This window comes from Coregonus lavaretus, assembly GCF_964263955.1.
Source record: "Coregonus lavaretus genome assembly, chromosome: 10".
NCBI lineage: Eukaryota > Metazoa > Chordata > Actinopteri > Salmoniformes > Salmonidae > Coregonus > Coregonus lavaretus.
In genome coordinates, this window is record NC_139997.1 from 18,931,391 (window position 1) to 18,956,539 (window position 25,149).

Here is a 25,149-nt window from a genome sequence, read left to right on the forward strand (position 1 = left end):
TTCAGATTATGACACTGTTAAAGCTGCTATCCTTTGGGCTTATCCGCCAGTTTGTCATTATTGCCGTGAGAAAGGACACATTGTCTCTCAGTGTCCTAAGTTGAAACAGACAAATTAGAGAGAGAAAAAGCAGTGTCTTCTTGTGGGAGCACTCCAGCCTATTAAGTCTCTGGTTGAGATTGGTGTATCTCCTAAACAATATTTTGGATCAGATGTGTATGAACCCTTTGTTTCAGTCTGGGTCGTGTCTATGCAGAGTGGCAATGCTTTTAAGCAGCCGGTGAAGACAATGCAAGTCCTTCATTTTGGAGGGTGTTTTGCCTTTGTCTGACACTTCAGCAACTGGTTGCAGTGTGTTCGTACAAAGCGTGGAGATGGGTTGCATGGAAGTTCCTTTGAATAATGTGGAACTCGAGTCTGATCTTATTTCTGGTTCCATCGTCATTGGAGTGCAGCCTAGCCTACCGGTGAAGGGGGTCTCATTCATTTTGGGAAACTATTTGGCTGGAGGAAAGGTTGTGCCAAATCCTTTCATTTGTAAGTAACCCAGAGTAGATGAACCTGATGGGTTATCAGAAAAGTACCGTAGAGTGTTCCTAGCGTGTGTCGTTACATGTGCTATGTCTAAGAAAGTCACCGGGAGCAAGTGTTGAGGAGGATGTCAGCGATCCCAACATGGTCGATCTGTCCGAGACGTTTATGGGTCATCCTGATTTCGGTAAGCCTCCTGAGTTGATCTCTCCTTTGAAAACCCCAAAGGTGAGTGAGTTTGTATGACCGCTGAAGGAAGAGATGGTCCCTACAGTTGACACGTCGATGTCTAGGAAGCAGCTGTTTCCCTCTCCCCTCTTTTTGCTGAGATACGTCCAGAGGAGGAGTTTGATTATGTTCGTGTGGTTTACTTTGACAGAGATGGTGTTCTAATGAGGAAATGGTGTTCTCGTGCCACTTCTGGGCAAGACGATTGGCCCAGTGTATCTCAAATTGTCATTCCAGTTTCACTTCGACAAGAGATACTGAGGTTGGCTCACGATAGTAGTATAGCAGGCCATCTTGGGATCAACAGGACTTATGACCATATTTTGCGTTACTTCTTCTGGCCTGGTCTGAAACAGGATGTTGTGGCTTACTGTAAATCCTGTCAAGTTTGCCAGCTGAGGGGTCAACCAAACCAAGCTGTACCGGTTGCACCTTCGCAGCCTATTCCTGCTTTTGACTAACCAATGTTTGGTCTTCCGCAGGTAGTGCAGTCGGACCAAGATTCAAATTCTATGTCAAAGGTTTTCCAGCAAGTGCTACAACAGTTGGGTGTAACCCATTGCCCCTCTAGTGCCTACCATCCAGAGTCTCAAGGTGCTCTTGAGAGATTTCAGACTTTGAAGTCTATGTTGAGAGCTTACTGCTTTGAGTTTGAGAAAGACTGGGATGAAGGGGTCCCTCTTTTGCTGTTTGCAGCACGGGAGGTTGTTCAGGAATCTCTCGGTTTTAGTCCGAATTAACTCGTGTTTGGACATCATGTCAGAGGTCCTTTGAGTTTGCTGAGACAGAAATTTGTTGCAGGGTGACACCTTAAGAATAAAAACAAATCTGTTGGAGCACATTAGCACTTTTTGATACAGATTGCACTGCACCTGTGAGTTTGCCAGTGAGAATCTGGAGAGGGCGCAAATGAAAATGAAAGTTTTGTGCTATCGGAAGGCCCGAAACCGCGCTTTTGATGTGGGTGACCAGGTCCTGGGTTTGCTGCCCATTCTGGGGTCACCGTTGCAGGCTCGCTTTTCAGGCCCTTACCCCATAGTGAAAATAATGGTCATCTGGATTACATCATCGCTACACCACAGCACAGGAGAAAAACCTGGCTGTGTCATGTCAATATGTTGAAACCATACTTCACCCGCTACGATCGGGCGGCTAAGTCGGTGGAAACCGGTAGTGATGTTCTGCCTGTGGCCACTGCTGTCGCCGTTGACTACAATCTTCCTCAACAGTACGAGGAAAGCCCAATCCACCCTGTGCCGGTTGGTCGGTTGATTTAACTCAGACATTCTAGAAAACCTTAATGTACTTTTGGCGCACTTGTCTCCAGAGGAAAAAGGTGACAATGTTGCACTGCTTTTAGAATATCAGGGTTTATTCTCAGATGTGCCAACCCAGACAAATATACTAGAGCAAGACATTGACGTTGGGGACTCGGCCCCGATCCAACAACATGCCAATCGAGTGAACCCTGAAAAGAGAGAGAAGCTCCGCAGTGAGGTGGTAACGTTGCTGATTGTCTTGCAAGGGTGGGCAGTCAATAAGTTGTGTGTTTGGCATTTAGCCAGTGTGTTGCCCTGGCTCACAATTTATTTTGACTGCACGTTGAGTTTTGTTTGGGTTCGTTCCAAGGGGACGAGAGTTACAGAAGCGTATGTGAGTTTTTCTAACCTTTAATTAAAGTAAAATAATTGAAAGAAAAGATAAATTCTGATCATAAAACACATTTTTCTCAAATATATGTGTGCCACAATTATTGGCAACCCTTCATTCAATACTTTGTGCAACCTCCCTTTGCCAAGATAACAGCTCTGGGTCTTCTCCTATAATGCGTAATGAGGTTGGAGAACACATGACAAGGGATCTGAGACCATTCCTCCATACAGAATCTCTCCAGATCCTTCAGATTGCGAGGTCCACACTTGTGGACTCTCCTCTTCAGCTCATCCCACAGGTTTTCTATGGGGTTTAGGTCAGGGGACTGGGATGGCCATGGCAAAACCTTGATTCTGTGGTCAGTGGACCATTTTTGTGTTGATTTTGAGGTGTGCTTTGGATCATTGTCCTGCTGGAAGATCCAACCACGGCCCAGTTTAAGCCGTGATTTAAGATTTAATATCTGCTGTTACTTAATGGAGTCCATGATACCATGTATCCTAACAAGTTGTCCAGGGCCTTTGGAAGAAAAACAGCCCCACAACATCAAAGATCCACCCCCATACTTCAGTGGGGATGAGGTACTTTTTGGGATGGGTATCTTTCTGTCTACGCCAAACCCACCTCTGGTGTTTGTTTCCAAAAAGCTCTATTTTGGTCTCATCTGACCATAGAACCCGGTCCCATTGAAAGTTCCAGTAACGTTTGGCAAACTGTAGGCTCTTGAGTATGTTTGATGACAGCAAAGGCTTTTTTATGGCAACCCTCCCAAACAACTTGTGGTTATGTAGGTGGCATCTGATTGTAGTTTTGGAGACTTTCTGACCCCAAGACCCAACTAACGTCTGCAATTCTTCAGCTGTGATCCTTGGACCATCCTCCTCACTGTGCGTGGGGTCAATATAGACACACGTCCTCTTCCAATTGTTAACATCTCCAGTTGCTTTAAACTTCTTAATTATTGCCCTGATAGTGGAAATGGGCATTTTCAACAGTTGAGCTATTTTCTTATAGCCATTTCCTGATTTGTGCAGCTCAACAACCTTTTGTCGCACATCATTACTGTGTTCTTGGGTCTTTCCCATAGTGATGGATGACTATGGGAACTTGGCCTGTGTGTCACCTCATATTTATACCCCAGTGAAACAGGAAGTCATGGCTTACGACTTAAGTGTTCCTAATCACGCAGGTGAACTTAAAAACGTAAAATATGAATGGGAATATACTTCAGTTAGATTTTACTCATAATAATGCCTAGGGGTGTCAATAATTGTGGCACGTTTTGGAGAAAAATATTTATTTCACTTGTATTTTGTCAAATAATTTTACTTCAATTACAGCTTTGATTTTTGTGAATATTTTGAATGAAAGCCCAAGAGGATAAACACCAGACATTTTTTTCACATGCTGCTTTGCTCATATTTACCAATGGTGCCAATATTAGTGGAGGGCACTGTATGGCTGCAAATATTGAGGCCGTTATTCTAATGCTTACCCTATAATATTACACTAAACTAAGATTTGCATTGCGCACCTGTTAGGCTACACATCATGAAATATATTGAGGCAAAAATTACAGACAGTAGCCAAAAAGCCAAATAAAATAATATTGAATGAATATTAAATGTATTTCAATATCATTGATCATATACTATTCAGGCCTATGTAGCCTATAGCCTACTGAAGGTAGGCTATTTATATTTTAATGCAGTCATCTTGGTTTTCATTTGAAGCATATTTGTATCCTTCGCTTGTTTGTAACAATTCCAAAGACATTGGCAACTTTTGTATTTGTAGTCAACTTTGTTGTGAAGTTATCAGCGGTCACAGAGAGACTGATAAACACCTTGATTCTATGTTTAGCAGAGATCTTCTGTGTATAAAGTGATGCGGTAGGGAAAAAACACATGACTTAGCTGTTCTATGAGTGGTTTGAGGCAGTCGGTAAATTAGTGTTTTCAAGTGCAACTTTAGTAAAGATGGTTTTGGGAAACAGATCAGAGATTTAAAGATGCTCCTACGAAGGTTCTAACGATTAGCTTAGCCTTAAAGGGTAGGTAGCATAAACGTAACCATATGTAGCAAATGGATTTGCATTAGAATATGCATCAAAACTTCCAATGCAACATTAAACTGATCAGAATTCTGAAGAATGCTGAAGTCATGCTGGAAAAAACATTTGTGGGGTGTGACGTAATATGGAGGACCCGGTAAGCCAGCCTATTCCCTATAATGTAAACTCCAACAGAAATAAATTAAACCAAATAGTTTGTGCTCATGACTACTTGTCACGATCGTCGTAATAAGTGGACCAAGGCGCAGCGTGATATGCGTACATCTTTTAATTAGTACTTTACCAACACGATACAACAACAAAACGAAACGTGAAGTCCTCGGTCATAAAACACAAACCTACACGGAACAAGATCCCACAAAAGACAAGTGCGCAACAGGCTGCCTAAGTATGGTTCCCAATCAGAGACAACGAGCCACAGCTGTCTCTAATTGGGAACCACCCCGGCCAACATAGAAACACATAAACTAGAACAAGAACATAGAAAACGAAACATAGAACCTAACACCCAGAAACTAACACATAGAAACTAACACCCTGGCTCAACATATAAAAGTCCCCAGAGCCAGGGCGTGACACTACTGGTTTCTATTAAATGTTCAGCCAACTTCCAAGCAAATACTTTATGAATTTTTGCAAGGTTGCTAGCCAACTAGCCTGCTAACGTTAGCCATACTTGCCTGCTAACGTTATGTTAGCACTGCGTGAGTCAGCCAGTTGATATCAACACCTAGTTTACAGCTACATTAAAATAAACCAACGTTTTGGAAATACAGTGGGGAGAACAAGTATTTGATACACTGCCGATTTTGCAGGTTTTCCTACTTACAATGTCTGTAATTTTTATCATAGGTACACTTCACAGAAAATCACATTTGTATGATTTTTAAGTAATTAATTTGCATTTTACTGCATGACATAAGTATTTGATACATCAGAAAAGCAGAACTTAATATTTGGTACAGAAACCTTTGTTTGCAATTACAGAGATCATACGTTTCCTGTAGGTCTTGACCAGGTTTGCACACACTGCAGCAGGGATTTTGGCCCACTCCTCCATACAGACCTTCTCCAGATCCTTCAGGTTTCGGGGCTGTCACTGGGCAATACGGACTTTCAGCTCCCTCCAAAGATTTTCTATTGGGTTCAGGTCTGGAGACTGGCTAGGCCACTCCAGGACCTTGAGATGCTTCTTACGGAGCCACTCCTTAGTTGCCCTGGCTGTGTGTTTCGGGTCGTTGTCATGCTAGAGGACCCAGCCACGACCCATCTTCAATGCTCTTACTGAGGGAAGGAGGTTGTTGGCCCAGATCTCGCGATACATGGCCCCATCCATCCTCCCCTCAATACGTTGCAGTCGTCCTGTCCCCTTTGCAGAAAAGCATCCCCAAAGAATGATGTTTCCACCTCCATGCTTCACGGTTGGGATGGTGTTCTTGGGGTTGTACTCATCCTTCTTCTTCCTCCAAACACGGCGAGTGGAGTTTAGACCAAAAAGCTATATTTCTGTCTCATCAGACCACATGACCTTCTCCCATTCCTCCTCTGGATCATCCAGATGGTCATTGGCAAACTTCAGACGGGGCTGGACATGCGCTGGCTTGAGCAAGGGGACCTTGCGTGCGCTGCAGGATTTTAATCCATGACGGCGTAGTGTGTTACTAATGGTTTTCTTTGAGACTGTGGTCCCAGCTCTCTTCAGGTCATTGACCAGGTCCTGCCGTGTAGTTCTGGGCTGATCCCTCACCTTCCTCATGATCATTGATGCCCCACGAGGTGAGATCTTGCATGGAGCCCCAGACCGAGGGTGATTGACCGTCATCTTGAACTTCTTCCATTTTCTAATAATTGTGCCAACAGTTGTTGCCTTCTCACCAAGCTGCTTGCCTATTGTCCTGTAGCCCATCCCAGCCTTGTGCAGGTCTACAATTTTATCCCTGATGTCCTTACACAGCTCTCTGGTCTTGGCCATTGTGGAGAGGTTGGAGTCTGTTTGATTGAGTGTGTGGACAGGTGTCTTTTATACAGGTAACAAGTTCAAACAGGTGCAGTTAATACAGGTAATGAGTGGGGAACAGGAGGGCTTCTTAAAGAAAAACTAACAGGTCTGTGAGAGCCGGAATTCTTACTGGTTGGTAGGTGATCAAATACTTATGTCATGCAATAAAATGCAAATTAATTACTTAAAAATCATACAATGTGATTTTCTGGATTTTTGTTTTAGATTCCGTCTCTCACAGTTGAAGTGTACCTATGATAAAAATTACAGACCTCTACATGCTTTGTAAGTAGGAAAACCTGCAAAATCGGCAGTGTATCAAATACTTGTTCTCCCCACTGTACATAACAAATCAAATGTTTTTTTTGCGCCGAATACAACAGGTGTAGACTTTACCTTGAAATGCTTACTTATGAGCCCTTTCCCAACAATGCAAAGTCAAAAAGTAAGAGAAATTATCAAAACAAAAAAGGAAATAGTAACAATAAATAATATTAACAAGGATATATATATATACAAGGAGTACCAGTACCGAGTCAATGTGCAGGGGTACGAGGTAGTTGAGGTAATTGATGTACAGTGCATTTGGAAAGTATTCAGACCCCTTGACTTTTTCCACATTTTGTTACGTTACAGCCTTATTCTAAAATTGATTAAATATTTTTTTTCTTCTCAGCAATCTACCTACAATACCCCGTAATAACAAAGCGAAAACAGTTTTTTAGAAATGTGGTTAAATTATATATATATATATATATATAAAATATACCTTATTTACATACACTACCGTTCAAAAGTTTGGGGTCACTTAGAAATGTCCTTGTTTTCGAAAGAAAAGCTATTTTTCTGTCCATTAAAATAACATCAAATTGATCAGAAATACAGTGTAGACATTGTTAATGTTGTAAATGGCTACTGTAGCTGGAAACTGCAGATTTTTTATGGAATATCTACATAGGCGTACAGAGGCCCATTATCAGCAACCATCAGTCCTGTGTTCCAATGTTACAATGTGTTTGCTAATCCAAGTTTATCATTTTCAAAGGCTAATTGATCATTAGAAAACACTTTTGCAATTATGTTAGCACAGCTGAAAACTGTTGTGCTGATTAAAGAAGCAATAAAACTGGCCTTCTTGAGACAAGTTGAGTATCTGGAGCATCAGCAATTGTGGGTTCGATTACAGGCTCAAAATGGCCAGAAACAAATAACTTTCTTCTGAAACTCGTCAGTCTATTCTTGTTCTGAGAAATGAAGGCTATTCCATGCGAGAAATTGCCAAGAAACTGAAGATCTCAACGTCAACAGTGAAGAGGCAACTCCGGGATGTTGCAAAGAAAAGGCCATATCTCAGACTGGCCAATAAAAATAAAAGATTAAGATGGGCAGTCTGAGATATGGCTTTTTCTTTGCAACTCTGCCTAGAAGGTCAGCATCCCGGAGTCGCCTCTTCACTGTTGACGCAGGGATGTAGCTCAGTTGATAGAGCATGGCGTTTGCAACGCCAGGGTTGTGGGTTCGATTCCCACGGGGGGCCAGTATAAAAAAACATGTAATCACTAACTGTAAGTCGCTCTGGATAAGAGCTAAATGACTAAAATGTAAATGTAAATGTTGACGTTGAGACTGGTGTTTTGCAGGTACTATGTAATGAAGCTACCAGTTGAGGACCTGTGAGGCGTCTGTTTCTCAAACTAGACACTCTAATGTATTTGTCCTCTTGCTCAGTTGTGCACTGGGGCCTCCCACTCCTCTTTCTATTCTGGTTAGAGCCAGTTTGCGCTGTTCTGTGAAGGGAGTAGTACACAGCGTTTGAACGGTAGTGTAAGTATTCAGAGCCTTTGCTATGAAACTCAACATTTAGCTCAGGTGCATCCTGTTCCCATTGGTCATTCTTGATGTTTTTACAACTTGATTGGAGTCCACCTGTGTTAAATTCAATTGATTGGACATGATTTGGAAAGGCACACACCTGTCTATTTAAGGTCCCACAGTTGACAGTGCATGTCAGAGCAAAAACCAAGCCATGAGGTCGAAGGAATTGTCCGTAGAGCTCTGAGACAGGATTGTGTCGAGGCACAGGTCTGGGGAAGGGTACCAAATAATGTCTGCAGCATTGAAGGTCCCCAAGAACACAGTGGCCTCCAAGTTTAAATGGAAGAAGTTTGGAACAACCAAGACTCTTCCTAGAGCTGGCCGCCCGGACAAACTGAGCAATCAGGGGAGAAGGGCCTTGGTCAGGGAGGTGACCAAGAACCTGATGGTCACTGACAGAGCTCTAGCATTCCTCTGTGGAGATGAGAGAATCTTCCAGAAGGACAACTATCTCTACAGCACTCCACTAATCAGGCCTTTATGGTAGACTGGCCAGACGGAAGCCACTCCTCAGTAAAATGCACATGACAGCCCGCTTGGAGTTTCCCAAAAGGCACCTAAAGACTTTTAGACCATGAGAAACAAGATTCTCTGGTCTGATGAAACCCCCCAAAAATTGCTGAAAATAGATGTGCTGCAACGCTCCCGATCCACCCTGACAGAGCTTGAGAGGATCTGCAGAGAAGAATGGGAGAAACTCCCCAAATACAGGTGTGCCAAGCTTCGTCATTATGGGGTATTGTGTGTAGGTTGATGAGAAAAATATAAAATAAAATCAATTTTAGAATAAGGCTGTAACGTAACAAAATGTGGAAAAAGTCAACGGGTCTGAATATTTTCTGAATGCACTGTAGGTAGGTGTAAAAGTGACTAGGCAATCAGTATAGATAATAAACAGAGTAGCAGCATTGTATGTGAAAGTGTGTGTGTGTGTGGCCTCAATATACGTGTGTGTGTGTGTGTAGGTCTGGTCACCCGACAACCTGCCCGCTCGACCCCATCCCCTCCTTTCTTCTCCAGACCATCTCTGGAGACCTTCTCCCATTCCTCACTTCCCTCATCATCTGACCACTGGCTGCATCCCCTCTGACTTCAAAATGGCCCGAGTTGCTCCCCTCCTCAAGAAACCAATACTTGACTCATCTGACGTCAAAAACTATAGACATGTATCCCAGATATCTCAACTTGGATGTTGGCCCACCAACTCAAGCTCAACCTCGACAAGACAGAACTGCTCTTCCTCCTGGGGAAGGCCTGCCCGCTCAAAGACCTCTCCATCACAGTTGACAATTCCACAGTGTCGCCTTACCAGAGTGCGAAGAACCTTGGCATGACCCTTGACAACACCCTGTCGTTCTCTGCAAACATCTAAGCAGTGACCCGCTCCTGCAGGTTCATGCTCTATAACATCCTTAGAGTATGACCCTACCTCACATAAGAAGCGGTGCAGGTCCTAATCCAGACACTTGTCCTCTCCCGTCTGGACTACTGCAACTCGCTGTTGGCTGGGCTCCCTGATTGTGCCATCAAACCCCTGCAACTTATCCAGAACACTGCAGCCCGCCTGGTTTTCAACCTTCCCAAGTTCTCTCATGTCACCCCGCTCCTCCACACATTCCACTAGCTTCCAGTCAAAGCTTGTATCCACCACAAGACCATGGTGCTTACCCACGGAACAGCAAGAGGAACTGCCCATCCTTACCGTCAGGCTATGCTCAAACCCTACACCCCAACCCGAGCACTCCGTTCTGCCACATCAGGTCTCTTGGCCCTCCCACCCGTACGGGAGGGCAGCCCACGCTCAGCCCAGTCCAAGCTCTTCTCTGTCCTGGCACCCCAATGGTGGAACCAGCTTCCCCCTGAAGCTAGAACCTCAGAGTCACTGCTCATCTTCCGAAAACTTCTGAAACCCTACCTCTTCAAACAGTATCTGAAATAATCCTCAAAATGTACTTGCTATGCCTGTGATATGTGGTTGTCCAACCTAGCTATCTTAAGATGAATGCATTAACTGTATGTCGCTCTGGATAAGACATGTACACTACCAGTCAAAAGTTTGGACACACCTACTTATTCAAGGGTTTTTCTTAATTTTTACAATTTTTTACATTGTAGAATGATAGTGAATACATCAAAACTATGAAATAACACAGATGGAATCATATAGTAACCAAATAAGTGTTAAACAAATCAAAATATATTTAATTTAATATTTGAGATTCTTAAAATAGCCCCCCTTTGCCTTGATGACAGCTTTGCACACTCTTGGCATTATCTCAACCAGCTTAATGAGTTAGTCACCTGGAATGCATTTCAATTTGAGCCAATCAGTTGTGTTGTGACGGTTGGGGGGGGGGGTTATACAGAAGATAGCCCTATTTTGTAAAAGACCATGTCCATGTTATGGCAAGAACAGCTCAAATAAGCAAAGAGAAACGATAGTCCATCATTACTTTAAGACATGAAGGTAAGTCAATACGGAAAATGTCAAGAACTTTGAAAGTTTCTTCAAGTGAAGTCACAAAAACCATCAAGCGCTATGATGAAACTGGCTCTCATGAGGACCGCCACAAGAATGGAAGACCCAGAGTTACCTCTGCTGCAGAGGATAAGTTCATTAGAGTTACCAGCCTCAGAAATTGCAGCCCAAATAAATGCTTCACAAAGTAACAGACACATCTCAACGTCAACTGTTCAGAGAGGACTGTGTGAATCAGGCCTTCATGGTCGAATTGCTGCAAAGAAACCACTACTAAAGGACACCAATAATAAGAAGAGACCTGCTTGGGCCAAGAAACACGAGCAATGGACATTAGACCGGTGGAAATGTGTCCTTTGGTCTGGAGTCCAAATTTGAGATTTTTGGTTCCAACCGCTGTGTCTTTGTGAGACGCTGTGTGGGTGAACGGATGATCTCTGCATGTGTAGTTCCCACCGTAAAGCATGGAGGAGGAGGGTGCTTTGCTGGTGACACTGTCTGTGATTTATTTAGAATTCAAGGCACACTTAACCAGCATGGCTACCACAGCATTCTGCAGCGATACGCCATCCCATCTGGTTTGGGCTTGGTGGGACTATCATTTGTTTTTCAACAGAACAATGACCCAACACACCTCCAGGCTGATTAAAGGCTATTTTACCAAGAAGGAGAGTGATGGAGTGCTGCATCAGATGACCTGGCCTCCACAATCCCCCAACCTCAACCCAATTTTAGTAACAGATGACATTCATATTCTGACTGTCTTTGAAACTCACTTAGATAATACTTTTGATGATACAGTGGTAGCAATACAAGGTTATAACATTTACAGAAAAGATAGAAATGCCAATGGTGGAGGTGTTACTGTTTATATTCAGAACCACATTCCTGTGAAGATTAGAGAGGATCTCATGTTAAATACTGTTAAAGTAATATGGCTACAGGTTCATCTGCCTCACCTAAAGCCCATTCTGGTGGGAAGCTGCTATAGACCACCAAGTGCTAACAGTCAGTATCTGGATAACATGTGTGAAATGCTTGATAATGTATCTACCCCCCCCCCCCCCCCCCCCCCCCTTACCCCAACCCCCCCCCCCCCCCCCCAAAAAAAAAAACATTGTAAATTGGTTATCCCACTGGCTATAAGGTGAATGCACCAATTTGTAAGTCGCTCTGGATAAGAGCGTCTGCTAAATGACGTAAATGTAAATATCAATAGAGAGGTATACTTTCTGGGTGATTTAAATATTGACTGGCCTTCATCAGGCTGCCCACTCAGGAGAAAGCTTCAAACTGTAACCAGTGCCTGCAACCTGGTTCAGGTTATCAGTCAGCCTACCAGGGTAGTTACAAACAGTACAGGAATTAAATCATCAACATGTATTGATCATATCTTTACTAATGCTGCAGAGATTTGTTTGAAAGCAGTATCCAAATCCATTGGATGTAGTGATCACAATATAGTAGCCATATCTAGGAAAACCAAAGTTCCAAAGGCTGGGCCTAAAATTGTGTATAAGAGGTCATACAATACGTTTTGTAGTGATTCCTATGTTGTTGATGTGAAGAATATATGTTGGTCTGTGGTGTGTAATGAGGAGCAAACAGACACTGCACTTGACACATTTATGGAATTGCTTATTTCAGTTACTAATAAGCATGCACCCATTAAGAAAATGACTGTAAAAACTGTTAAAACCCCATGGATTGATGAGGAATTGGAAAGTCTGGCTGCACAACCGATTGGCAAAAGTATTGCAAATTGAGAAATCATGTGACTAAACTGAATAAAAAGAAGAAGCAACTACACTATGAAACAAAGATAAATGACATAAAGAATAATAGTAAAAAGCTTTGGAGCACCTTAAAAGACATTTTTGGAAAAAAGGCAAACTGAGCTCCATCATTCATTGAATCAGATGGCTCATTCATCACAAAACCAACTGATATTGCCAACTACTTTAATGATTTTTTCATTGGCAAGATTAGCAAACGTAGGCATGACATGCCAGCAACAATTGCTGACACTACACACCCAAGTGTATCTGACCAAATTATGAAAGACAAGCATTGTAATTTGGAATTCCATAAAGTGAGTGTGGAAGAGGTGAAAAAAAATGTGTTGTCTATCAACAATGACAATCCACCGGGATCTGACAACTGGGTTGGAAAATTACTAAGGATAATAGCGGACGATATTGCCACTCCTATTTGGCATATTTTCAATTTAAGCCTACAAGAGTGTGTGTGCCCCCAGGCTTGGAGGGAAGCAAAAGTCATTCCACTACCTAAAAATAGTAAAGCCCCCTTTACTGGCTCAAATAGCCGACCAATTAGCCTGTTACCAACCCTTTCATAAACTATTGGAAAAATTGTGTTTGACCAGATACAATGCTATTTTACAGTAAACAAATTGACAACAAACTTTCAGCATGCTTATAGAGAAGGACATTCAACAAGCACAGCACATATACAAATGACTGATGATTGGCTGAAAGAAATTGATGATAAAAAGATTGTGGGGGCTGTTTTGTTAGACTTCAGTGCTCCTTTTGACATTATCGATCATAGTCTGCTGCTGGAAAAACGTGTGTGTTATGGCTTTACTCCACCTGCTATACTGTGGATACAGAGTTACCTGTCTAACAGAACACTGAGGGTGTTCTTTAATGGAAGCCTCTCCAACATAATCCAGGTAGAATCAGGAATTCCCCAGGGCAGCTGTCTAGGCCCATTTACTTTATTCTTTAATAATGACATTCCACTGGCTTTGCTTAAAGTACTAAATATGAGTTACTGGACTACTGTTCAGTCATGTGGTCAGGTGCCACAAAAAAGGACTTAGGAAAATTGCAATTGGTTCAGAACAGGGCAGCACGGCTGGCCTTTGGATGTACACAGAGAGCTAATATTAATAAAATGCATGCCAATCTCTCCTGGCTCAAAGTAGAGGAGAGATTGTCTGCATCACTACTTGTCTTTGTGAGAGTTATTAATATATAGTTATTGACATGTTGAAAGCACCGAGCTGTCTGTTCAAACGACTAGCACACAACTCAGACACCCATGCATACCCCACAAGGGTTCTCTTCACAGTCCCGAAGTCCAGATAAGACTCCGGGAAACGCACAGTACTACACAGAGCCATGACTACATGGAACTCTATTCCACATTTTCTATTCCACATTTAAGTAACTCATGTAAGCAGTAAAATCAGATTTAAAAAACGGATCAAATTACACCTTATAGAACAATGTGGACTGTGAAGAGACGCACACACACACACACATGATAGCATACGCACTATACACACATGTACATTGTAATATTGTTGTATGTTGCTATTATAAATGTTGTATTGTAGATATGTAGTGGTGTAATAATGTTATATTATGTACTGTTTTATTGTTTGTTTTAAGTGCCTTAATGTGTTTGGACCCCAGGAAGAGGAGATGCTGCCTTGGAAGCATCTAATGGGGATCCCTAATAAAAAACAAAATACAAATACATAGTAGCTCGCCAGCGCCAACACTTGGTTTGGAATGTAATTACATGTGTCACGGTTCAGACAGACGACCAGAGGACCACAATTGCGTCACACCAGAAAGTTTATTAAACTTAAGGGAAAAGGGAAGAAGGGAGTGAATGAAGGCTCCAGGGGTAACAGGGATCCCGTCCAATGCGCTGGGTCTGTGCCCCCCCCAGTGGCAGCGATGCGTCCTATGAAGCCGGTGGTGGGTGGTCCAGAAGTCCTGGGGGGGGGAGACACAGACACAACAGGGCGGAATGAAACCAGGCAGCAGTACAGTTCAAGGGAAATCCAAAATACGTAGTAGCAAGGCAGAAGGCTGGTCAGAGTTACCGGGATTGAAGAGTAGTCAGGAGTCGTAATAGCAGAAGCAGGTCTGGACCTCCTGAGGCAGAAGAGTATCCAAAAAACAGGCAGGTCCGGGGTCACAAAACCAGGGTGAGCCAGAAGCGCGAGCAAACAGGTTCCGGGTGTGAGCTTTGCAGACGATCTGACACCGGAGAGCTGAAAGACAGGGCCTTAAATACTGGGAGAGGTAGTGGGTAATGCAGCGCAGCTGGCAGAGTAATTAGAGCAGAGCAGAGCAGGGACAGGTGGAGCTAGTTAGGCTGAGTAGAGAGAGTGGTGAGCAGAGTGGAAGAAAATTAAGGTGGTAACCCGGTGGAGTGAGAGGCCCATGACAGAACCCCCCCCCCAAGGGACGGCCCCAGAAGTCCCAAGAGCAACACCACGCCGGGCGGGAGGAGGGGAGCCGGAGGAGGGCTAGAACTCCTCCGAACGGTCCGAGTGAACGTCCTCATCCTCGGAGGAAGCCGGAGGGCCGTGGTCGGGAGATGGGACAGGTCCCGAGACAGGATCAGGCACAGGACAGGAAGCCGAGCGGGCCGGACGGTTAGGGACCCCTCTGGGGCGGCCCCTACGGATTGCAGGTTGATCAGGATGCCGTTGGTGGAAAGCGGTGATGAGAGTCCTATCCACAATCCGACTAGCTGGCACCCAGGTCCTTTCCTCAGGTCCATAGCCCTCCCAGTCAATGAGGTACTGGAGACCCCTACCCCTCCGTCTGGACCGAAGCAGGCGGCGGACGGTGTAAACCAGACCACCATCGACGAGCCGTGGAGGAGGAGGACCAGGCGCAGCAGGGACCAGCGGACTCTCATGGATGGGCTTAATCTTAGACACATGGAAAGTGGGGTGCACCCTCAGGGAATTAGGCAGTTGGAGCCGGACAGCAGTTGGGCTAATCACTCTTATGATAGGGAATGGGCCAATGAACCGAGGTGCCAGCTTCTGCGACTCCACCCTGAGTGGCAGGTTCTTCGATGACAACCACACCCTTTGACCAACATGGTAGGTGGGAGCAGGAATTCTCCGACGGTTGGCCCCGGTAGTGTAGCTGGCAACGGATCTGAGGAGTGTGGCTCGGGCTTGTGACCAGGTGCGGCGACATCGACGGGCAAAAGCAAGTGCAGATGGGCAAGTAACCTCCTCTTCCTGGCTGGCAAATAGAGGAGGCTGGTATCCATAAACACATTGGAAAGGGGACATACCGATGGCAGAGCAGGTCAGAGAATTGTGTGCGTACTCCACCCATGTCAATTGCTGCGACCAGGAGTGGGGGTTGCGTGAAGTCATGCATCGCAGTGCCTTCTCGAGCTCCTGATTAGCCCGCTCTGACTGCCCATTGGATTGGGGATGGAATCCGGAAGTCAGACTGACTGTGGCTCCCAGCAGGTGACAGAACTCCTTCCAAAAAGCGGAGGAGAATTGTGGACCACGGTCAGAAACTACATCCTTTGGCAGTCCGTGGATCCGGAAGACGTGTTCCAGGACCACCTGGGCGGTCTCCTTGGCGGTTGGGAGCTTGGGGAGGGGAATGAAGTGTGCCATCTTGCTGAAACGGTCAACGATGGTGAGAATGACGGTCATGCCACTTGAAGGGGGCAGCCCCGTGACAAAGTCAAGGGCGATGTGAGACCAGGGACGTCTGGGCACAGGCAGGGGCTGCAGCAATCCGGCTGGGGGCTGGCAGGACGACTTGTGTTGGTTGCAGATGGGGCAGGCTTGGACGAATTCCCGTACATCCTTCCTCAGAGAGGGCCACCAGAACCTCTGGGCGAGCAGGTTGTAAGTGCGGGTGGAGCCAGGGTGACAAGCTAGGCGGGAGTCATGTCCCCACTGAACGACCTGGGACCTCAGGTCTTCGGGGACAAAAAGGCGGTCAGCTGGGCAAGTGCTGGGACCTGGCTGGTTACGGAGAGCCTCCAGCACCTGTTCCTCAACAGCCCAGGTCAGAGCTGCAACGATGCAGGGACTTGGCAGAATCGACACAGGGTCCTTGGAGGGGGTGTCATCCTTCTGGAATTGACGGGAGAGGGCGTCTGGCTTGGTGTTGCGTGATCCAGGCCGGTATGACAGAGTGAAATTAAACCTGGTGAAGAACAGGGCCCAGCGGGACTGCCTGGAGTTCAACCGTTTGGCCGTGCGGATGTACTCCAAGTTCTTATGATCGGTCCAAACGAGAAATGGAATGGTGGACCCCTCCAGCCAGTGACGCCACTCCTCCAAGGCAAGCTTCACAGCCAGCAGCTCACGGTTCCCTATGTCGTAATTGCACTCAGAGGGGGACAACCGACGTGAGAAAAAGGCACAGGGATGGAGCTTCCTATCCTCCGCAGCCCACTGAGAAATCACAGCACCAACTCCCACATCCGAGGCGTCCACCTCCACAATGAATTGCCGGTCCACATCAGGCATCTGGAGGATGGGAGCGGAGGTGAACCTCACCTTGAGGGTACTGAAGGCTTTGTCGGCTGCTGGGGTCCAGGTGAAGGGTTGCTTGGTGCTGGTTAGAGCAGTGAGAGGGGCAGCAACGGTACTGTAGTTCCGGATAAACTTCCTATAGAAGTTAGCAAACCCCAGAAACTGTTGCAGCTTCTTTCTGTTCTCCGGAACTGGCCATGAAGTGACTGCTGATACTTTGGCAGGATCCATTTGGATACTTCCCTCTGCCACTATGTACCCCAGGAAGGCCACTGTCTTGACGTGAAACTCACATTTCTCTGCCTTGGCGTAGAGGGAATTCTCCAGAAGACGATGAAGGACTTGCTGGACATGGCGGGTGTGTTCAGACAGGTTTCTGGAGTAGATTAAGATGTCATCCAGGTAAACGAAGACAAACTTGTTTAACATGTCCCGCAGTACATCATTCACTAGAGCCTGGAACACAGCAGGAGCATTGGTGAGGCCAAAAGGCATAACCAGATACTCGTAGTGGCCTGTTGGTGTATTGAATGCGGTTTTCCATTCATCTCCCTCCCGGATCCGCACTAGGTGGTAAGCGTTTCTGAGATCCAACTTGGTAAAAATAGTGGCTCCCTGGAGCAACTCAAAAGCAGAGGTGAGCAGAGGCAGAGGGTAACGGTTCTTCACAGTGATGTCGTTGAGTCCCCTGTAGTCGATGCAGGGGCGAAGAGATCCGTCCTTCTTCCCCACAAAGAAGAAGCCAGCACCAGCAGGAGATGAAGATGAACGGATTAATCCTGCGGACAGAGAGCCATTGATGTAGTCCTCCATGGACTTTCTTTCAGGAGCAGACAACGAATAAAGACGACCCTTTGGAGGAGCTGTTCCAGGGAGGAGGTCGATGGCACAGTCGTACGGTCGGTGAGGGGGCAGAGATGTGGCTCTTGCTTTGTTAAACACCTCTCTGAGACCATGGTAGCATTCTGGGACATTGGAGAGGTCAGGAGCGGAGTTAGTAGGTACTGGCCGAGGGGGTAGTGCGGCAGCAAGCAGGCAGGTTCGGTGGCAGTCCTCTCCCCACTCCCTGATCACCCCGGTCACCCAGTCGAGCTGAGGGTTGTGCCGGCGGAGCCATGGGTAACCCAGGATGAGGGGTTGGCCTGGAGAGGGGAGCAGGTGAAACTGGATAGTTTCTTGATGGTTTCCGGACAGACCCATCGAGACCGGGGCCGTGACATGAGTGACCGATCCGAGTAAGTGTCCGTCCAGTGCCCGGGCAGGAATAGGAGGTGTCAAACGGAGGTTCTCCAGTCCCAGTTGGCGTGCCAGCTTGATGTCCATTATGTTGGCTTCGGCGCCAGAATCCACCAGAGCAGCCAGGGTGTGAGTTGAGTCAGAGAGGCGGAGGTGAACTTGCAGCAGGGGTTTGCGGTCGGAGGACTGGATGGTCATTGAACTCAACCGGACTCCCCCTATGCCCGGTGAGCTTCGGCCCTTTAAAGGGCAGGTTACCACACGATGTCCATCACCTCCACAATAGAGGCAGAGGTTTGAGGTGAAGCGGCGCTGGCGCTCTGCAGGAGTGAGGGAGGCTCGCCCAATCTCCATAGGCTCAGACTGATCAAGCTGACCTGGGTGAGTGGCAGTAGATGACAGGAGCCCAGTCGGATCTCTCCGAATGCCGGTAGTAGGTGGACCTTGGCGCCCCCTCTCACGACGACGGGTCTGTATCCTTCTGTCGATCCTGACAGTCAGTGCGATGGCTTCATCAAGAGTGGAAGGCAGTTCATGGGAGACCAACTCGTCCTTGATATAGTCAGCCAAACTATGGAAGAACGCGTCCACCAACGATGGTGTGTTCCAAGAACTTCGTCTAGCCAGGGTTCGGAAGTCGATGGAATGGTCTGCGACTGTACGTCTGCCTTGTCGAATACTGAACAGTTCACGAGACGCCTCTGCGGTGGGTGAATCCAGGTCAAACACCTTCAGCATCTCCTCAGCAAACAGGTCGAAGGTTGCACATGCGGGGGTTTGACGTTCGAACTCTGCTGTTCCCCAGAGTCGAGCTCGGCCCGTCAGGTGAGTGATGGCATACCCAACTTTAGCCCCCTCCGTGGCGAAGGTCCTTGGCTGCAAGGAGAACTGAAGTCGGCAGCTAGTCAGGAATGGCCGGACCTGGGTTGAATCGCCGTTGAACCGCTCGGGGTTTCCAATCTTGGGTTCCGGAGCAGCGGCTGCAATGACCGGGGCAGGTAACTCGGGGGCTGGGCTGGTGGGCAGACTGGCTGGGGTAAGGTTGGTGAGGAGTTGAATGATCATGGCGAGTTGTTGTTGCTGCTGCTGGAACTGCTGCTCATGCTCATCGGTTTCCATGTCGGGGAAAGTGTGCGCTGAGTCCATAATGGTCAGATCGTACTGTCACGGTTCAGACAGACGACCAGAGGACCACAATTGCGTCACACCAGAAAGTTTATTAAACTTAAGGGAAAAGGGAAGAAGGGAGTGAATGAAGGCTCCAGGGGTAACAGGGATCCCGTCCAATGCGCTGGGTCTGTGCCCCCCCCAGTGGCAGCGATGCGTCCTATGAAGCCGGTGGTGGGTGGTCCAGAAGTCCTGGGGGGGGGAGACACAGACACAACAGGGCGGAATGAAACCAGGCAGCAGTACAGTTCAAGGGAAATCCAAAATACGTAGTAGCAAGGCAGAAGGCTGGTCAGAGTTACCGGGATTGAAGAGTAGTCAGGAGTCGTAATAGCAGAAGCAGGTCTGGACCTCCTGAGGCAGAAGAGTATCCAAAAAACAGGCAGGTCCGGGGTCACAAAACCAGGGTGAGCCAGAAGCGCGAGCAAACAGGTTCCGGGTGTGAGCTTTGCAGACGATCTGACACCGGAGAGCTGAAAGACAGGGCCTTAAATACTGGGAGAGGTAGTGGGTAATGCAGCGCAGCTGGCAGAGTAATTAGAGCAGAGCAGAGCAGGGACAGGTGGAGCTAGTTAGGCTGAGTAGAGAGAGTGGTGAGCAGAGTGGAAGAAAATTAAGGTGGTAACCCGGTGGAGTGAGAGGCCCATGACAACATGCTGGCATGGCTAGTAGCTAACGTTAGCCAGCTGGAACTAGCTAGGTAGCACCGGTTCTCCATATGACGTTGAGAAATAGTGCATTGTGGGTAGTTTCGAAGATATCTGGAAATAAGTTAATAGATATGTAAAAACGCTAAAACATAACTATGTTTGTAGTTATAGGTAACCAGATCTTGACTACAACTAAGTTGCTAAGTCTTCGACCACACTGTGTTGTTACTTTGGTGAGTAAAAACTCATGCTTCCCAACCTTTAACATGTTTTTGGGAAACTGCAGTTTAGTTCAGTACAGTATAGTTTAGTAGAATAGACTACAGTACAATACAGGACATTATACTGTGCTCTACTGTATGGTACTGTACTATACTACTGTTCTTTACTGTACCAGGGGTCGCGTTAGCTTTCAGAAATCTGCATTTTCAAAACGCAGACCATCCAAAAGGATGCGTTTTAAACCATTTCACCTGCGTTTTATATTGACAGTCAACAGTGTTTTTTTAAAAATAATTCAATAGAGTGATCAGGGGCATGCAACTATAGTTTTCCTAAACACAAAATACATTAGAGCAACACATTCGGCAGAAAATAGCTACATTTTCCCCATTTAAAAACAATCTTACATATCTGTCTAGGTTGGAACTGTTGCTGTTAAAATACAATAAATAATTTTCTTGCTGAACTGGAATAAACTGATTGATCACATCGCACAGATGTGTAACAGAACACACACACACACACACACACACACACACACACACATGCAGGCTCAGTTTTTGATTGTGCAACCCTAAGTAACAGTACAGATGAAAAATGATCAGGCCTACTGTATATCTTAATGTAGAAATTATTGTTGAAAACAAGTCTAGGTTGGAACTGTTACTGTTAAAATACAAGTAAAATACAAGCCCGCTTGGAGTTTGTCAAAGGCACCTAAAGGACTCTCAGACCATGAGAAACAAGATTAAAGGGAGTGCTCCTAATCTCAGCTTGTTACCTGTATAAAATACATCTGTCCACAGACGCAATCAATCAATCAGATTCCAAACTCTCCACCATGGCCAAGACCAAAGAGCTCTCCAAGGATGTCAGGGACAAGATTGTAGACCTACACAAGGCTGGAATGGGCTGCAAGACCATCGCAAAGCAGCTTGGTGAGAAGGTGACAACAGTTGGTGCGATTATTCGCAAATGGAAGAAACACAAAAGAACTGTCGATCTCCCTCGGCCTGTGGCTCCATGCAAGATCTCACCTCGTGGAGTTGCAATGATCATGAGAACGGTAAGGAATCAGCCCAGAACTACACGGGAGGATCTTGTCAATGATCTCAAGGCAGCTGGGACCATAGTCACCAAGAAAACAATTGGTAACACACTACGCCGTGAAGGACTGAAATCCTGCAGCGCCCGCAAGGTCCCCCTGCTCAAGAAAGCACATATACAGGCCCGTCTGATGTTTGCCAATGAACTCTGAATGATTCAGAGGAGAACTGGGTGAAAGTATTGTGGTCAGATGAGACCAAAATCGAGCTCTTTGGCATCAACTCAACTCGCCGTATTTGGAGGAGGAGGAATGCTGCCTATGACCCCAAGAACACCATCCCCACCGTCAAACATGGAGGTGGAAACATTATGCTTTGGGGGTGTTTTTCTGCTAAGGGGACAGGACAACTTCACCGCATCAAAGCGACGATGGACGGCGCCATGTACCGTCAAATCTTGGGTGAGAACCTCCTTTCCTCAGCCAGGGCATTGAAAATGGGTCGTGGATGGGTATTCCAGCATGACAATGACCCAAAACACGGCCAAGGCAACAAAGGAGTGGCTCAAGAAGAAGCACATTAAGGTCCTGGAGTGGCCTAGCCAGTCTCCAGACCTTAATCCCATAGAACATCTGTGGAGGGAGCTGAAGGTTCGAGTTGCCAAACGTCAGGCTCAAAACCTTAATGACTTGGAGAAGATCTGCAAAGAGGAGTGGGACAAAATCCCTCCTGAGATGTATGCAAACCTGGCGGCCAACTACAAGAAACGTCTGACCTCTGTGATTGCCAACAAGGGTTTTGCCACCAAGTACTAAGTCATGTTTTGCAGAGGGGTCAAATACTTATTTCCCTCATTAAAATGCAAATCAATTTATAACATTTTTGACATGCGTTTTCTGGATTTTTTTGTTGTTATTCTGATTCTCACTGTTCAAATAAACCTACCATTAAAATTATAGACTGATCATGTCTTTGTCAGTGGGCAAACATACAAAATCAGCAGGGGATCAAATACTTTTTTCCCTCACTGTATCTTTATTTTCACTCCATTAAGGTTGTGTCTATACGAAAATGTGACAGATCCTCTCCAACCTGGCATTTCTTAATTTGTTGATTAATAATTATAAGTAATAACCGGAATAATACTAATGAAATGCCATGATAATAAGTGTATTTGCTAGTTTCAAATAGGTTTTATTAAGAAGCATATCCATGTAAATAAATACAAACAGAATTGTGAATTGTAAAGCAGAACTGTACTGTACTGTAATCTGTGGTGCTCTACTGTACTATACTGTACTATCCAAACTTATGAAACATAGCTGTCTATGATTGGTTCAGATTTCGTTCGGTCCAGACCTGATCAAATCTGAAACAAGCATAGACATCTGTGTCTGGGCCTCATCAAGGCTGGTCCTTACCGGACCAAATCTGAACCAAATATACACATCTATGTTTGGCCCAAATATAGGCTAGTCTGCACCGCACCAAAAAAAGATGTCCAAAGGACATCGCCTGATGGTAAATGCTTAGTGGACAGATATCATTAATTTAAAAAACATTATTTCATTGTACTGCAGTTTTACTGCATTTTAACAGTACATTTTTATAAGGGTATCCTGTATTATTTATTGTGCATGTTTATCTTACATGCTGGTAGCCTAGAACAAATGTTATGGAAGTGAATGTGCACTTTTCAATTGGGTGGACTGCAACTTGGAAAAACATGGCCATAGCCTGTTATAACATCAAAAGCATTAAAAGCATAGGAGATTCTCTAAGTTAAGGATCATCTCTGATAGCTATAGGACCGCAGAGACTGTCACAAATTTTGACCTAGCAAATTCGATGACTTGGAGGTGAAATATATCATATTCTTTGTTTTTTAAAATTGGTATTTCATCATCTACCGGATAAAAACCTCAAATGGCCCTATTCCTGAAAAAGGTAATTGTGCCGGATAAGCTGCAGTGGACTCGGCCTGAGTACCATTAGTCGGAGCCCGGGTAATATGATTCTGCCAGACTCGGGAAGCGTTTGGCCCGCATGAAGCCCCCCGAGTCCAAGTCTCAAATGGAATAGGCACAAGCCCAGCGTGTTGACTGGATACAGTATGCCATGAGACCCTTAACCGCTTTGGTTCACTCTGCCAGCTCTTATTTGCCAGCTGTGCTAAGCTGAATCATGCAAACCCTGCTGAAAAAGAACATTATAAGAACATTGCAATAATTGTAATGGTTCTGGTGTCTTATATCCATTGGGTGTATGGCCCACAAACACTATGCACATGTTTATATAGATTGGTGTCTATTAATTGAGTAGCATTTAGGTAACTGGTTAGTAATTTAATTAAGAGTTTAACCAAAAACCAGATATCAACCAAAATAAGACGTCTTTTACAAGACGTCATGAAAAAGACGTCTTAATCTGGTTGTGACCAGACCAGATTTCAACCAGAAAAATACATCTTTATGCCCACTGGGTAGCTATCAGTCTAGCTACATATATCTTGTGAAACATCATGACATAAAATACAAACCAGCTTTTGTATGATGAAAGTGACAGTGCCCCATTTGGCATCTGTCAAGTTTGAACCCAGTCACCCCTTCACGTTCATCTGGACATTCACTATGACGTTTTCCATTGAGTGGTAAATTGATGGTGTAGAAGAGGCGCACATTCGTGGGACCTGGTAAATGAGATAAAAATAACACTACCGAAAGATTATTTAAATGTTTTCCTTTAGAAACATAAAATGTGAATGTCCACAATTTGAAGCTATCATAATTGTCTATATCAGTGAACAAAAACATTTCTAATACATTGTGTAGGCCTAGCTGCCATTTTCTTAGAAAGCCACACTTCGTTCCCGCAGAAATAGTCTCCATAAAACAAACACAATTCACTAACAATCCATAGCAACCAATGAAACATTTACACCCCACAACACCTAATGTAAGTCACTAATTATCAGCTACATGCTAAAATTATAGGTGCGACAATGCATGTCAAAGTGAGTCCCCCCTCCCCCCCTTTTCTCCGTCTATACTCCGTATACCTGAATGACATTTGGGACCTATGCTGAGAACTCCATTCCCTAAATGGTCACCAGTAGGCGCCGCGATCAGTTCGCTCTCTTTTACAGCAAACAATGAAGGAAAGCGAACTAGGGGCTAACAGGCTAATATAACATTTTTGTTGAAGGAGAAACATAAAAAGTAGACAGAATTAGGATTACAGATCATACTGTCTCATTCAAAGTGAGAAATGCAGCATGTCCTCATTGGAGATCTATTTGTTCTATGTACCGAGCTGTGAAGCAAAATGGAAACCTAGCCACTCTCTCATATCCAGTGGTGTGAAGTACTTAAGTAAAAATACTTTAAAGTACTACTTAAGTCGTTTTTTGGGGTATCTGTACTTTTTATAATTTTGACAACTTTTACTTTTACTCCACGACATTCCTAAAGAAAATAATGTACTTTTTACTCCATACATTTTCCCTGACACCCAAAAGTACTCGTTACATTTTGGATGCTTAACAGGACAGGAAAATTGTCAAATTCATGACATTTATCAAGAGAGCATCCCTGGTCACCCCTACTGCTTCTGATCTGGCAGACTCACTGAACACAAATGCTTTATTTGTAAATTATGTCTGAGTGTTGGAGTGTGCCCTTCACTATCCGTTAAAAAA